We start from the raw sequence: 13839 nt of genomic DNA, 5'->3' as shown, positions 1-13839 counted from the left end.
GAAGGGGGCTTGACCCAGGGCAGGAGCCATGGGGATGGAAAAAGACAGATAAGGCAGGGGTTGAATTGACAAGTTTCAGCAGATGATGGCACATGGAGGTGGTGGGTTTGGGAGGGCAGGACACAGTGCCAGCTTCTCTGACAGGAGTGATTGGATACAGCAGGAGTACCTATAGGAGACAACTTTTAAGGAAATGTGTCCAAAAGTAAGGAAGTAAATTTTTTTATTGGTTCCCAGTAAATGAAATGGCTTGGGCTTAACTAAAATGGCTGGTTGCATTTTTAGAGCTTTCCTGCTCAAAAAGCAAGAAATGAGAGTTGATTCTTCCACATGTCCTCCCTCTCTCAGGGAGGGCTTGGCCATCTGGACCACAGGGGAAGCCACCAGACTTTGGCCAGTTAAGCAAGGCCAGGGAAGCCCAGCCCGCCTCTCAAGCCAAAACCTCTCCACTCAGGACATTCAGGACCTCACCCCCACCCCTCAATGAGCCAGGATGAATTTTTAACTCACTATTGATCAGGCAATTTTAAAATCAATTTTAATTAAATGAAAGATTTCTATCAGGATTGCTTCTTTCTGGACAGTAAATTGGGCCTTGTAATAACACTTACATTGGAACATCTCTCATGCAAGTAACAGAGTTCATCATAAATAAGTAAAGACCCTTCTCCTTATTATGCATTTGGGGAAAATCCGAGGTTAGAGATTTTGCCAAGGCCCAGCAGTCATGGAGACAGAAGTGGGGGACCTAAATCATGAGGATGGTGACATCAAATCCCACTCGTACCACTCTCAGCCTCCAAAATCCCTCTCCTTCACATGGAATAAAGAGAAAATAGATCCTTGTCAGTTACTGGAAAAGGGAAATAGGGGGAATTTAACTGATAAAGATGAAGTAAGTTCATTGAGAGGTGTGCATAGAAGATAGTTCATTATCGGAAGGCACTTTCCTAGTTAGAAATAGTCACGCTTGGTTGGCTTATAGAAATGCTGTCCCAACAGAGAGAACACCTGAGCACATCACTACTTCATATTGCCTGTATCTCTGTTTCTGTATCTCGTACTGGGAGACTGGGACACACAGGACCTCGGTCAGAACATCAGCTCAGCTGTCAGGTTTTATCTTCCCCAGACTGCTTCAGCTGGACTTTATCTCATCACCTGTTTGCAGATTTAGTGCTTTTCCAGTTCCTGAACCATTCTTGATGAGGACTTGACCAACTACACATGGGGTACAGACTTGGTATTAAAAGCCTGGACTCTGTGAGGCAGGCATGAGGTCTGATCAGTGGGCTTATCACGGAGCCCCCTTTGCCTGCTCTCTGGAATTATATACTGTCCTTCTAAACTGGATGGCTCCATCAGATAATAGCTCAGGAGATGGTCCTTCATCAGGTATCCCAAGATACAAGATATCCATGACTTCCCTATAGTGAAATTTATTAAGATACATTTTTAATATAGTGTGAAATTTATCTTTTGGTGTACAATTTTATGAAATCTGGCAAGTCCACAGTTGTGTAACCACCACCACCATCAAGATACAGAATGGCTCCATTATCACCCCCCAACAAATTCCCTTCTGTCCCTTTGTAGACAGCGCTACTCCTACCTCTGGAAACCACTGATTGGTTTCTGTTCTATGGTTTTGCCTTTGCCTTTGGAATCCTGCAGCTTCACCTTGTGAGTCTTGCTGCTTTCACTTAGCATAATGCATTTGAGATTCATCTACATTGTTAAGTGTATCAGCTATTCACTTCTCATGATCAAACAGTATTTTATTGTATGGATGTACCACAACTTGTTTATCTATGCACCAGCTGATAGACATTTGGGTTGTTACCAGTTTGGCATGATAAATCTACTATAAACCTTCATACACAGGTTTTTGTGTTAACATCTCTTTTTATCACTCTTAGGTAAATGCTTAGGATTAGGATTCCTAAGTGCCATGGTGAGTGTGTAACTTTCTAAGAAACCACCACACCATCTGCCAGGGAGGCTGGATTAATTTTGCACTCCTGCCAGCTGTATACAAAAACTCCACTTACTGTACATTCTCACAGCCCTTGGCATTTAGTTTGTTTCCCAGTCTAAGTGGCACAATACCTCAGATTTTACCTTGAATAAATGGGTGCCACACTGCTTCCCGCTTTTAGCAACACTGTCAATTACCTATTCAGCCATTTTCCTTCTCCTTTAGTAAGAGAACCCAGATTTTGTTCATCCTCATCCTAGAGGTCATATCCTTCAGGGTAAGCCCAACCTCAGTCAGTGTGTGAATCCTGGTTTCTCCTCTTGGACTTCAGTCGTGGCTCTGATGCTTACTAGTTGTAGCCCTGCATGCTGCTAAGCCACTTCAGTCGTGTCCGACTGCGTGCGACCCCATCCCTGGGATCCCATCCCTGGGATTCTCCAGGGAAGAACACTGGAGTGGGTTGCCATTTCCTTCTCCAATGCATAAAAGTGAAAAGTGAAAGTGAAGTCGCTCAGTCATGTCTGACTCTTCGCGACCCCATGGACTGCAGCCCACCAGGCTCCTCCATCCATGGGATTTTCCAGGCAAGAGTACTGGAGTGGGGTGCCATTGCCTTCTCCGGTAGCCCTGCGTAGCTACCTAAATTCTCAGAGTCTCTGGTTCTCGGGGATAACTGTAGAACCTACACTGAGAGTTGCTTTAAGAGCTGAATGAATCAATGCATGGAAGGTCTTGGTTTTATCCCCTGTACATAAACATTACCATTATTATATTACCAAATGATTTCTCATTCCCTGCATTTTCCTGACAAACTCTAGTATTGAAAAGGTTAATATCCCCAGGCAAGAGGTATTTAAAGACAATTAACCAGATTAAAATCTCACACAGATATTTCAAAACCATTTACTTGTCTCTTGAACAAATAAACTAACAAATTCAAGAGGGCTTTGTTCTCTGAAAAAGAAGTCACCACCGGAATAGGCTCACTGAAGAGATGCCTGGCTAGTTCCTCTGAATCGACTGTTTCCCTGATGTGGGCCTGCACAGACATGCACATGTGGCAGCTGCATCAGACTCTGGCATCAGTGGACAAGGCTTGGTCTGCAGTGGTATCTTCTCTCACCGCAACCCCAGCCTGGGCCCAGTCCTGGCCTCTGGGACTCTCGTTACCCATTAGAATGAGGACTCTCCTCTTGACCAAAGGACTAAAGGGGTATAATTTCATTTTCAGACCATTTATCTTTTAACCTGGGTGGGTGATGAGACATCTGTCTTCTTAAAACATCTGTCTAATCCTCCCATTCAATTTAACTTCTAATAATACAAAGACTATCCCAGATACCATCCAAATAAAGGGAAAGTACTTATGCCAGGGTAAATAGGATATCAAGAAATTCTGGCCTCTGCTTGTTGTGGCTCTTGCCCTATATTCCAGGAAGAGTTTTTCTAGAAGAGTTGCAGGTACCTCCCAAAGGTAACTAATTCATCAAAATATTTTAGAAGTGTCTCTCAAAGAAAATGATCACTATCTTTATTAGAGCCATCAGGAGGAGGGCTTGGGAATCTGAAATTTAACCTTATTGTGCACACTCACGGTTGAAAACCACTGCTTTAGAGCAGTTGGTGGGCTTCTTAGGTAGCTCAGTAATAAAGAACCCACCTGCCAATGCAGGAGATACAAGAGACATGGATTCCCTCCCTGGGTCAGGAAGATCACCTGGAGTAGGAATACCTGCTTCAGTATTCTTACCTGGGAAATGGGGGGTCTGGCAGGCTACAGTCTATGAGGTTGCAAAGAGTCAGACACGACTGAGCAACTGAGCGCTCTTGCATGCACACACACACAGCAGTTGGTAAAGTGTGGCTCATGAGTGAAACACTGTCAGCTGCTTGTTTTTGTAAATAAAGTTTTATTGGCACACAGCCACAGCCGCTTGTTTGCATATAGCCTATGGCTGCTTTCATGCTAAAACAGCAGAGTTGAGCAGTTGTAACAAAAACCATACGGCCCAAAAAACCTAAAATATATGATATTTAGGCTCCTGGCCCTTTACAGGAAAAGTTGGCCAACCCCTGCTTTCAGGAAAAGTCCTGGTGTTATCTGCAATTAAAGTCCTAGGAAATAGAAAGATAGTCTAGGTCTATTACTAGTGTATTGTCTTCCCTCCTTTCATTCTTTTGTGCATATATTTTAAATAATTATGTTAGATAGCCCATATATACATATGATATCCACTAAGGGCCAGCAGACACCATGCTATATGTTAAAAAAAAATACAGTGATCCCCTTGGAGCCCCCATGAGGTTTGTAGTTATGACTTATTTTATCAAATCTAAGTCATCATTGATTAAAGACATCATTATTTTATGCACTATTAAGAAAGAAAAAAAATGCCACCAATTAAATCATGGCACAGTATTCCCTGATGCCTTAGAAATTTTATTTTCTAATTATTAAAACACTCCTTTAGATTTATTTTTATGGCTCTTGGCATACATAAAAAATTATATGCAATACTACTGGTTAAGAGCTACAGTCTCTGGGGTCTTCTTCCAGGTTACTGACCACCCCTACTCTGCAAGTGACTTGCAGACACTCTCCTGATCTTATCAGAAAGTATCAACAAAGAGTTTTCAGACCAGGTTTATATATGTGAGAGCAATGACAGCTATGTCCCAACTGTTACCTGGCCAAAAGTGTTTATAAGAGGCAATCAATCATAACCCATTTTCAGATTTGGTAAATGGCTTTTAAAATATGCACAGCATAGAATTGATAAGATAGGGTTTATTACTTGCTGAAAAAGAAGTCAAGGGAGAGAGAATGGGTCTAGCCAATATGACCTCCCAAAGATGGGTTGAGCCAGAAGGAGCAGAAGGGGTTAGATCTCCTCTGTAATAGGGAGAACCAAGGATGGCCTCTAGCTACTCCATGTCCTCACTACATCATGCCACATGTACTTCAAGAAGTGGTCTGTTTCCACTTGATACTGTGATGCCTTTCAGGGTCCAGGTGTGACCTCATCAATCTCTGAGCTCTAAGAGACATCACAGAGTGTCTGGGAAATAGCACAGGGCTGCAGTCCTCGTTCCTTAAATGAGCAAGTGAAGAAACTTATACAGGTGGACAGGGAGGAGAGGCTTCCCCAGTGAAAGCTCTAGAAAACAATCCTCAAGGCCACCACATGTGATCAAGGATGTCTGAAAGTCACAAATGGGAAGATGTACCCCTCCGGGAGCCTGACCCAGCCTGGAGTCTGCTCAAGGGAAGAACGTAGAAGAATTTCTTAGGATAAGCTTGGGCCTGTGGCATAACAAGGCTAGGTTGGCACCTAAACCTTGGGCTCCAGCCCTGAGACCCCTAGAGGGCTTCTGTGGAAACACCCTGATTTTATCTTCTCAGCGTCACTACGTCAGGGAAGCAGGATTTCGTGTGTGTCTATGGGGAATGCCAACCGCAGGCCTTGCCTTTTCCTTGAATGACCTCAAGAACGGGTGTGGCCAACTCCTCCATAAGTCAAAACAGGTACTGAGTCTACTGCCCACAACGTTCCCTGGGAGCCCAGGGAACAACGTGATCTCTGGAAATCAAGAGAAAAACAAAAAAAGGATATAAACCAGACTGTATTATATTTGTCCTTATAACAACACAGTAGTAAAATAGAACTCTCAATTTTTTTTCTGATGGAAAATTGAGCCCACAAAGGCATCACAGCTCCAACTCCATAAAAGTTATGAGTGGCCCTGAGAGTAGGCATGTGACAGAGGTTATGCCCATCAGAACCTGGTTCTAGGGACATGAGTTATACAGACAGCAGGGCCAAGAGAGGGACTTGTCTGCCATATTGGTCTTAGAAATGCACGTAAATTAGGAACCCTGGAAGGAGGCACAAGCCCACACCATTGTTTACCTCTGAACAGTAGAGGGAATAGGATTGGAGCCTGGGAAATTAAATGAGTTTTGCTTGTTTATTCAGTCAAACAAAACAAGAACTAAATAATAACAATAAAATAATAATGGAAACTCTAACAAAAGCAAATAGCAAATACAGCAAATGAATACTGTTAACAAAACTGAATTGGGAGGGAGATTACTGTTTATTTATTATTTCTGTGTACATATTATATTACATTACATTATGTTTCTGTGTATTTTTAATTTATCTAAAAATAGTGCCCATTCACCCTTGAACCAACAACCACAGGAACCATTCTAGGCCCTCTTCTTTCTGAGGCTTGGTGGCTTAATTTTTCCTTTGATTCTGCAAACTACTTTTATAATTAGGTTCTTTCCTCACTTCCTTCCATTTAATCAAGATGCTGTTTCTGTCGCTTGTAGTCAAGAAATTTTAATCCAATCGAGTGTACTTGTACTGCCAATACAGATGATAGAAATGAAAATTTTTCTAGGGTAGCAGAGGCCCTTTAACGTGGCTTTCACCCAGTCTCAGTTCAGTTCAGTTCAGTCCCTCAGTCACGTCTGACTCTTTGCGACCCCATGAATCACAGCATGTCAGGCCTCCCTGTCCATTACCAGCTCCCGGAGTTTACTCAAACTCATGCCCATCGAGTCAGTGATGCCACCCAGCCATCTCATCTTCTGTTTTCCCCTTCTCCTCCTGCCCCCATCCCTCCCAGCATCAGGGTCTTTTCCAATGAGTCAACTCTTTGCATGAGGTGGCCAAAGTATTGGAGTTTCAGCTTCAGCATCAGTCCTTCCAATGAACACCCAGGGCAGATCTCCTTCAGGATGGACTGGTTGGATCTCCTTGCAGTCCAAGGGACTCTCAAGAGTCTTCTCCAACACCACAGTTCAAAAGCATCAATTTTTTGGCACTCAGCTTTCTTCACAGTCCAACTCTCACATCCATACATGACTACTGGAAAAACCATAGCCTTGACCAGATGGACCTTTGTTGGTCTAGAGGGCCTTAAAATGCCAGTTACATATGGAAGGGGTGGGCTTGGATGAACAGTGGTCCAGGCTTACTGGTCTACCTTGACATCATCTCAGGCTGCATCCTGAGGACAGAGTTCCACAAGCAAAAGGAGCCTTCCTGATCAGGGGAATTGGGATTGGAGAATAGGAAGGTGCATGCAAAAGGTACAGTCACATTTACTAAGTACCAGGTGGTTTAAGGGTACTTCTCCAGCATCCCCTGAAAACCCTGATCATCTTGTGATTCAGATCTGAAAGTAATGAAGAGTGATCACACAATTTATCATTCAAACCAGGATTTCATTTAAGAATGAAAGAGGGTTCTCTTATAATTATGTTGGGACAACAGATATAAACAAAAAATTCCAGGCAAATTGAGACTTGTTGTCACCCTAACTATGAAGCTGAGTTATGTGCCTTGTGTAAGGAGGTCACACAACTACCATTGGCTGAGTTGGGGTCTGGGTGCAATTGCTTTTATCTCTAAAGAGAGAACATTTCTTGGGAATTCTGAGAATCCCATGTATTTGTATAGGGCTTCCCAAGTGGTGCTAGTGGTAAAGAATCTGCCTGCCAATGCAGGAGACTTAAGAGATAATGGTTCAATCCCTGGGTTGGGAAGATCCCCTGGAGGACAAATGGGAAATGGCAACCCACTCCAGTATTCTCACCTGGAGAATTCCATGGACAGAGGAGTCTGGCAAGCTACAGTCCATAGGGTCACAGAGTCAGACACAACTGGATCAATTTACCATTCAAGTATTTATGTGCATAACTGTGTTCCCCCCCAAATTCATATGATGAAGCCCTTGTCCCCAGTACCTGAGAATATAACCATATTTGGAAATACAGGTAAAAGGGGTGGTTAAATTAAAATGAAGTCTTCAGGGTGGGCCTTAATCCAGTCTGACTGGTGTCCTCAAAAGGAAAGGAAATTTGTACACACAAAAAGACACAAGGGATGCGCTTGCCCAGAGAAAGAGACATGTGATCTCACAGCCAGAAGTCACCGTATGCAAACCAGGGAGAGAGGCCTCAGGAGAAACCCAACCTGCAGATATTAATATGCTGACTGCTAGCCCTTCAGGAAGGTGAGAAATAAATATCTGTCATTTAAGGCACTCAGTCTGTAGTACTTTACTCTGGTGATCTTAGCAAACTAACACATCACATATGAGTTGGAAACAAAAAGCAGTGCTAGGGTTTCCCTGGTAGTCCAGTGGCTAAGAATCCACCTTGCAATGAAGTAGTTCAATCTCTGATTTGGGGAGGTCCCACATGCTGCAGGGCAACTAAACCTGTACATCACAACTACTCAGCCCACGCTCTAGAGCCCGTTCTTTGCAACAGGAGAAGCCACCCCAATGAGAAGCCTGCGCACCATAACTAGAGAACATCCCCCGCACGCTGCAACTAGAGAAAAGCCTGTGCAGCAATGAAGACCCAGTGCAGTTAAAATAACAATACTAATAAGAAAAATAAGATAAATTTAAAAGAAAATTTTTATTTATTTTTTTTTAACTGACTTTTTTTTAGTACACGGTTCTATGAGTTTTAACACATGTAGAAGTTCATGTACCCACCACCATTATCAGGATACAAAGAGTTCCACCCCTCATGCTCCCCTTCATACCCCCTCAGAAGGGACGGTGGGACGGGCAGATACAGTCTGACTTCCTGCTATCCCCTTCTTTGCGTGCATGCTTAGTTGGTCAGTTGTGTCCAAATCTTTGCGATCCCGTGGGCCGTAATCCACCAGGCTCCTCTGGCTGTGGGATTCTCCAGGCAAGAATACTGGAATGGGTTGCCATTTCCTACTCCAAAAAGAAAATTTTTAAAGCAATGCTAGAGAATCTGCTAGGATTCTAAAATCTTGGCCCCTCACCTTTGCCTGCATCCCTATGGATCAGCAGTAAAGTCCAGTTTACCATAAAGAGACCCATGAGCTTGCATCCTTGGACAGCAAGGGAGGGGGAGCGTGCCCCTCAAACTGTAGCTATATCAGGTGCCAGGAACATCCGAAGGGACAGGATGAGTGGTGGCAGTCCTGGAGAGGAAAGAGAAAGAAGCCGTGGCCTGGGAGACGGCTTAGCCCCAGGCAGTGCAGCAACCCCGCCCCCATCCCTTCCTTTCCGTCCCTTGTCCCACACCCCACCCCTGCAGACATTAAAGTCAGAAGGTCTGCGTTCCATCCCCCGCCCCCACCAGACACCAGGGAGATTCAATTACATTTAGAGACACAATGTCTGCCTCCCCTGGATTAATTTCCGGATCCTGCCAAAGCTTGTCCTTATCTCTTTTCTCTTGCTGAGAGTAAGAACCCTATAAAATCATCTCTATCAAGGACCAAGAAATAAGCCAGGGCAAGGCTCACATAAGGATCAGGGCCCTGCATCTCTCTGGGTTCAAACCTTACTTGTCTCCTCACATAGATCTGGGAAGGGCCGAAGCTTGACAGCCTGCCACAGAACTCACATACCTCCTTTCTGTCTAAAACGATCCACCCTGTCAGGGCAGTGGGTGGGCCTGGGTTACATAATAGTATTGGCTAAAAGTCCCCCAAATGCCAACCCTGGTGCCGTTCTCCTTTCACAGAGCTTTATTGTTGTTATTCAGTAAGTTGTATCTGACTCTTTGCAACTCCATGGACTCAGCATACCAGGCTCCTCTGTCCTCCACTGTCTCCCGGAGTTTGCTCAAATTCATGTCCAAATTTGAGTCGGTGATGTTATCTAACCACCTCATCCTCTGCTTCCTCCTTCTTCTTTTGCTTTCAATCTTTCCCAGCACCAGGGTCTTCTCCAATGAGTCGGCTCATTGAGTCAGGTGGCCAAATATTGGAACTTCAGCTTCAGTCCTTCCAATGACTATTCAGGGTCGTTTTCCATTAGGACTGACTGGTTTGGTCTCTTTGCTGTCCAAAGGACTCTCAAGCATCTTCTCCAGCACCTCATAATAGTAATTAAAACAGCAGAAGCTAGCACTTACAAAATGTTTAGGAAGCAACCCCTCACTTACATTGTCTTATTTAATCCTCACAACAGCCTCATGAGACAGGGCTGCCTATCTACCTGTGAGGACATGTTTATCCCTATTTTGCAGATTGGTAAACTGTGGCTTACAGAAATTCAGCAACTTGGCCCGAGTCCTGTAGCTAGCAAGGAGAAAAACAAAAATCCCTTTATTGCTAACACCAATGTATCAGCAATTGTCAGAAAAATCAGAGTGTAAGCTTTTGAACTGTGGTGTTGGAGAAGACTCTTGAGAGTCCCTTGGACTGCAAGGAGATCCAACCAGTCCATCCTAAAGGAGATCTGCCCTGGCTGTTCATTGGAAGGACTGATGCTGAAGCTGAAACTCCAATACTTTGGCCACCTCATGCAAAGAGTTGACTCATTGGAAAAGACCCTGATGCTTGGAGGGATTGGGGGCAGGAGGAGAAGGGGACAACAGAGGATGAGATGGCTGGATGGCATCACCAACTTGATGGGCATGAGTTTGAGTAAACTCTGGGAGCTGGTGATGGACAGGGAGGCCTGGCATACTGCGATTCATGGGGTCACAGGGTCAGACACGACTGAGTGACTGAACTGAACTGAACTGAACTGAAGGCAGTCCATGGGGCAGCAATGATGTCCAAATTTTGATTGATACTGTGAATCAAAAAGTAAATAAATAAAACATTCACTGAGTAAATCTGTGTAGTCACGATTTTCAGGCATCATTTTTATTTAATCTGCACAGCAAGCCTATGACCTGAGTACTTTTATCACCACCACTATCATTTTACAGATTAAAAAAATTAAAGCTTGCCAGGGCTCCCCAGCAGAAAAGTGGAAAATCTCAAATCTGAACCATGGTATCCTGAGTTCAGAACTCCTGTTCTAAGCACGACACTCTCTGACCCTTCCTGTGACTGAGATGTTTTGCTGGCTGAGCAGTGAGCTCTGAGTGTGAAGCCAGAGATATATGAAGTGGTAGGAGCAGAGCGCTAAGTTGTAATGTGTACCCTGGGGCTTAGTTCAGAGTCTGAGATACCCCAACTCCAATTTAAGACGTCCGTCTCCCCTCCCCAGCTCAAATTCCCCAGGCTGGCTGGACAGGATTGGATTTCTCGGATGTTGTACTGTTTAATGTTCTTTCAAAGTGTGTTAGACCCCATCGCCCGCAGTTACTCCCAGGTGCAAAATTGTATGCACAAACAGTTACAGCAGCAATTTACTGACTGTGAGCTCAATCAGCCAATTGTGAGCACAATTAGCTGCTCTCTGCTCATTTGGAAGGAGCCAGGGTGATGATTGCCTCTGCAATTAGCCAGTTGTGGGCAGCTCCGTTTGCTCGTGCAATTGTGCACCCTCAAACATTGGAATGTGCAAAAGTGGTACATGCTCTTTGGGCTCCAAGCTTGCAACCTGATGTCCACTTACCAGTCTCTGTACTTATCCATGATGGCCTGCCTCCTGAAGCAGTTTGGAAGCTGCAGCCTTAGGGAAAGATAAGATACCATGACAGATCAAATCTCAAGGAAAGCTACATAGCCAAAAAAAACCAAATCTTCCCATATTTTGGCACAGGACAAGGGACAGAGATGAGACTAACTTGGGCTGGCTTAGGGAAGTCGTGGTTCGGGTTGGGAAGACCTAAACATGAATATAAGGTACTCTTGAAAGTGGAAGTCACTTAGTTGTGTCCAACTATTTATGACCCCAAGGACTATACAGTCCATGGAATTCTCCAGGCCAGAATACTGGAGTGGGTAGCTGTTCCCTTCTCCAGGGGATCTTCCCAACCCAGGGATCGAACCCAGGTCTCCCACATTGCAGGCAGATTCTTGTAGCTCAGATGGTAAAGAATCTGCCTGCAACGCAGGAGACCAGGTTCAATCCCCAGATCGGGCCAGGGTGTGATCCCCAGGTTGGGAAGATACCCTGGGGAAGGGAATGGCAGTCCACTCCAGTATTCTTGCCTGGAGAATCCCCATGGATGGAAGAGCCCTGGTGGGCTACAGTCCATGGAGTTGCAAAGAGTTGGACACGACTTAGCAACTAATACACAAACATGAATAATCTGTGTCCAAGAGAGATCCATACAAAAATGTATCATCTCAGAATGGGGAGCCTTTAGCATTATCAGAAGGACTTGAGTTCAAGAGTCTGAAAACACTAGAAACTGAATCAGCTGGAGGAACTGAAGTGTCATGTAAGTCACTGGTGCAATCAACAATTTTTCTCTCCCTTCTTCCTGTTTCCTGCTTAGAAAAGAAAACACATCCTCCCACTAAAATTGGGCAGATTCCTGACCACCTGTTCCTATTGAGGGAAACCTGGAAATTTAGAGATTTTTTTATTGCAGCTGTCCACAAAATGAGCTGCATTGTGACTGGATTTGTTCTAGTTTTCCCCTTGCTTTGAATTAATTAAAGAGAAAAGTTCACTATATTTTAGCAAGATTTTTTTGCCTTGATAGTCTTTTCTACCTAGAAGCAAGACACCTGTAGGTTTGAAGGAAATCAAAAGGACATGGGACTTAGAGTTTGGTTAACCCAGCTGTTCTGTGAGCCTTCTATAACCTGAAGGGTACCTGTCTACTTGCCAACTATTCTGAAAACTGTGAGAACAATGAAACATTTTCTATAACAGCCAAAATGTGCAAACAACCTAAAAGGCCATCCACCGACAGTGGATAAATAAAATGTGGTATATCCATATGACAGAATATCATTCTGCCTTAAAAAGGAATGAAGTACTTATATTCCATGTAGCATGAGTGAACTCTGAAAACATTGTGTAGCGAAAGAAGCCAGACATGAAAGGCTACATAAGGTATGATTCCAAATAGAAGTGTTTAGAAGAAGCAAATCCATAAAGATAAAAAGCAAATTAGTTGTTGCCACCATGTAGGAGGTAGGACTAATGAGGGACTCCTAATGGATTTGGGGACCTTCTTAGGGTGATGAAAATGTTCTGGATTTAGATAATGAAATTCACTAGTTGAATAACCTTTTGAATATACCGGCATCATGGAATTGCATATTTTAAAGGGTTGAGTTTCATGGTAAGTGAATTACACATCAGTTACAAAAAACTATTAAGAGTAGAGAAAATTTGCTCCTTGGAAGGTTAGAAGCAGAGAACCAGCCTGAGAACATTCTTGCGTTGACTTGTCCACCAGCCACTCAGAGAACCCTGGGAAATAGCCACTGCAGGGAAGAAAGAACTTGAAAGACATTACCGATGTAGGTCACAGCCAAAAAATCATTAAAACAATTACTATATACCAGATTATTTAGGAAGCATTGAGAAGAAAGATTCAATGTCTTTTGATCTAGTGGTAAGGTCACAGGGTGAGGGTAGATTTCAAAAACATTGGTAGACTACTCCCTGGGTCAATATTTCCAAATTTCCATTCAAAATGTTGAGGCACGTAAGACAACATTTTCCTGGACCAGAATGGAAAGCAAAGGTTTACAAGAGAATTTTCCTGAGTCAATGCCTTTTAGCCAGGACAAAGCCAATTCAGTCAAGAGGGTGTTTTGGTTCTTTTTATTTCATATATTGAATATACTGAACTTTTTACTCTTCTTTACATGATATGGATTTTAAGATAGGCAGACAGTTGAATAAGCCAGGAGTCTCAAGTTAAGTATAAAGGGAGGCATAGGTACTCTAAATTAACATTCACCTTCTCCTGTCGAATGGCTCCCCAAGGAGCTATAGACACAAAGGACAACATTCAAGGGCAAATAAAATATTGTGCTATTAGTGACCAGACAAGTCAGTGTCCCAGTTCTCCCTACATCCCACCATTCTGAAACATACTTCTTGAAAGTGGTACCTTTGCACACTACTCCATTTCTTCACTTCACTGTCATTCACACTTCCCTCTGATATCTGCCTTCGCGACTCCCTGCATTCAGTATTTG

At 43.6% G+C, this 13839-nt stretch overlaps 1 long non-coding RNA gene across 1 annotated transcript in view; it reads right to left on the bottom strand.

Annotated features, from left to right (window-relative positions):
• Positions 1–8444: 8444 nt before the first annotated feature.
• The window catches only part of LOC110122282 (uncharacterized), a 32317-nt gene continuing 26922 nt past the window's right edge, over positions 8445–13839 (bottom strand). The window contains exons 3-5 of the long non-coding RNA XR_011489274.1: positions 11345–11401; positions 8846–8964; positions 8445–8731 (exon numbers count right to left, since the gene is read on the bottom strand). This is a non-coding gene — a long non-coding RNA (uncharacterized lncRNA). The remainder of the gene's footprint in view (positions 8732–8845; positions 8965–11344; positions 11402–13839) is intronic.

Source organism: Odocoileus virginianus, chromosome 9, assembly GCF_023699985.2.
Source record: "Odocoileus virginianus isolate 20LAN1187 ecotype Illinois chromosome 9, Ovbor_1.2, whole genome shotgun sequence".
Classification (NCBI taxonomy): domain Eukaryota; kingdom Metazoa; phylum Chordata; class Mammalia; order Artiodactyla; family Cervidae; genus Odocoileus; species Odocoileus virginianus.
Note: the sequence above shows the minus strand (reverse complement) of the source record. Positions and strands in the feature narration are given on the sequence as shown.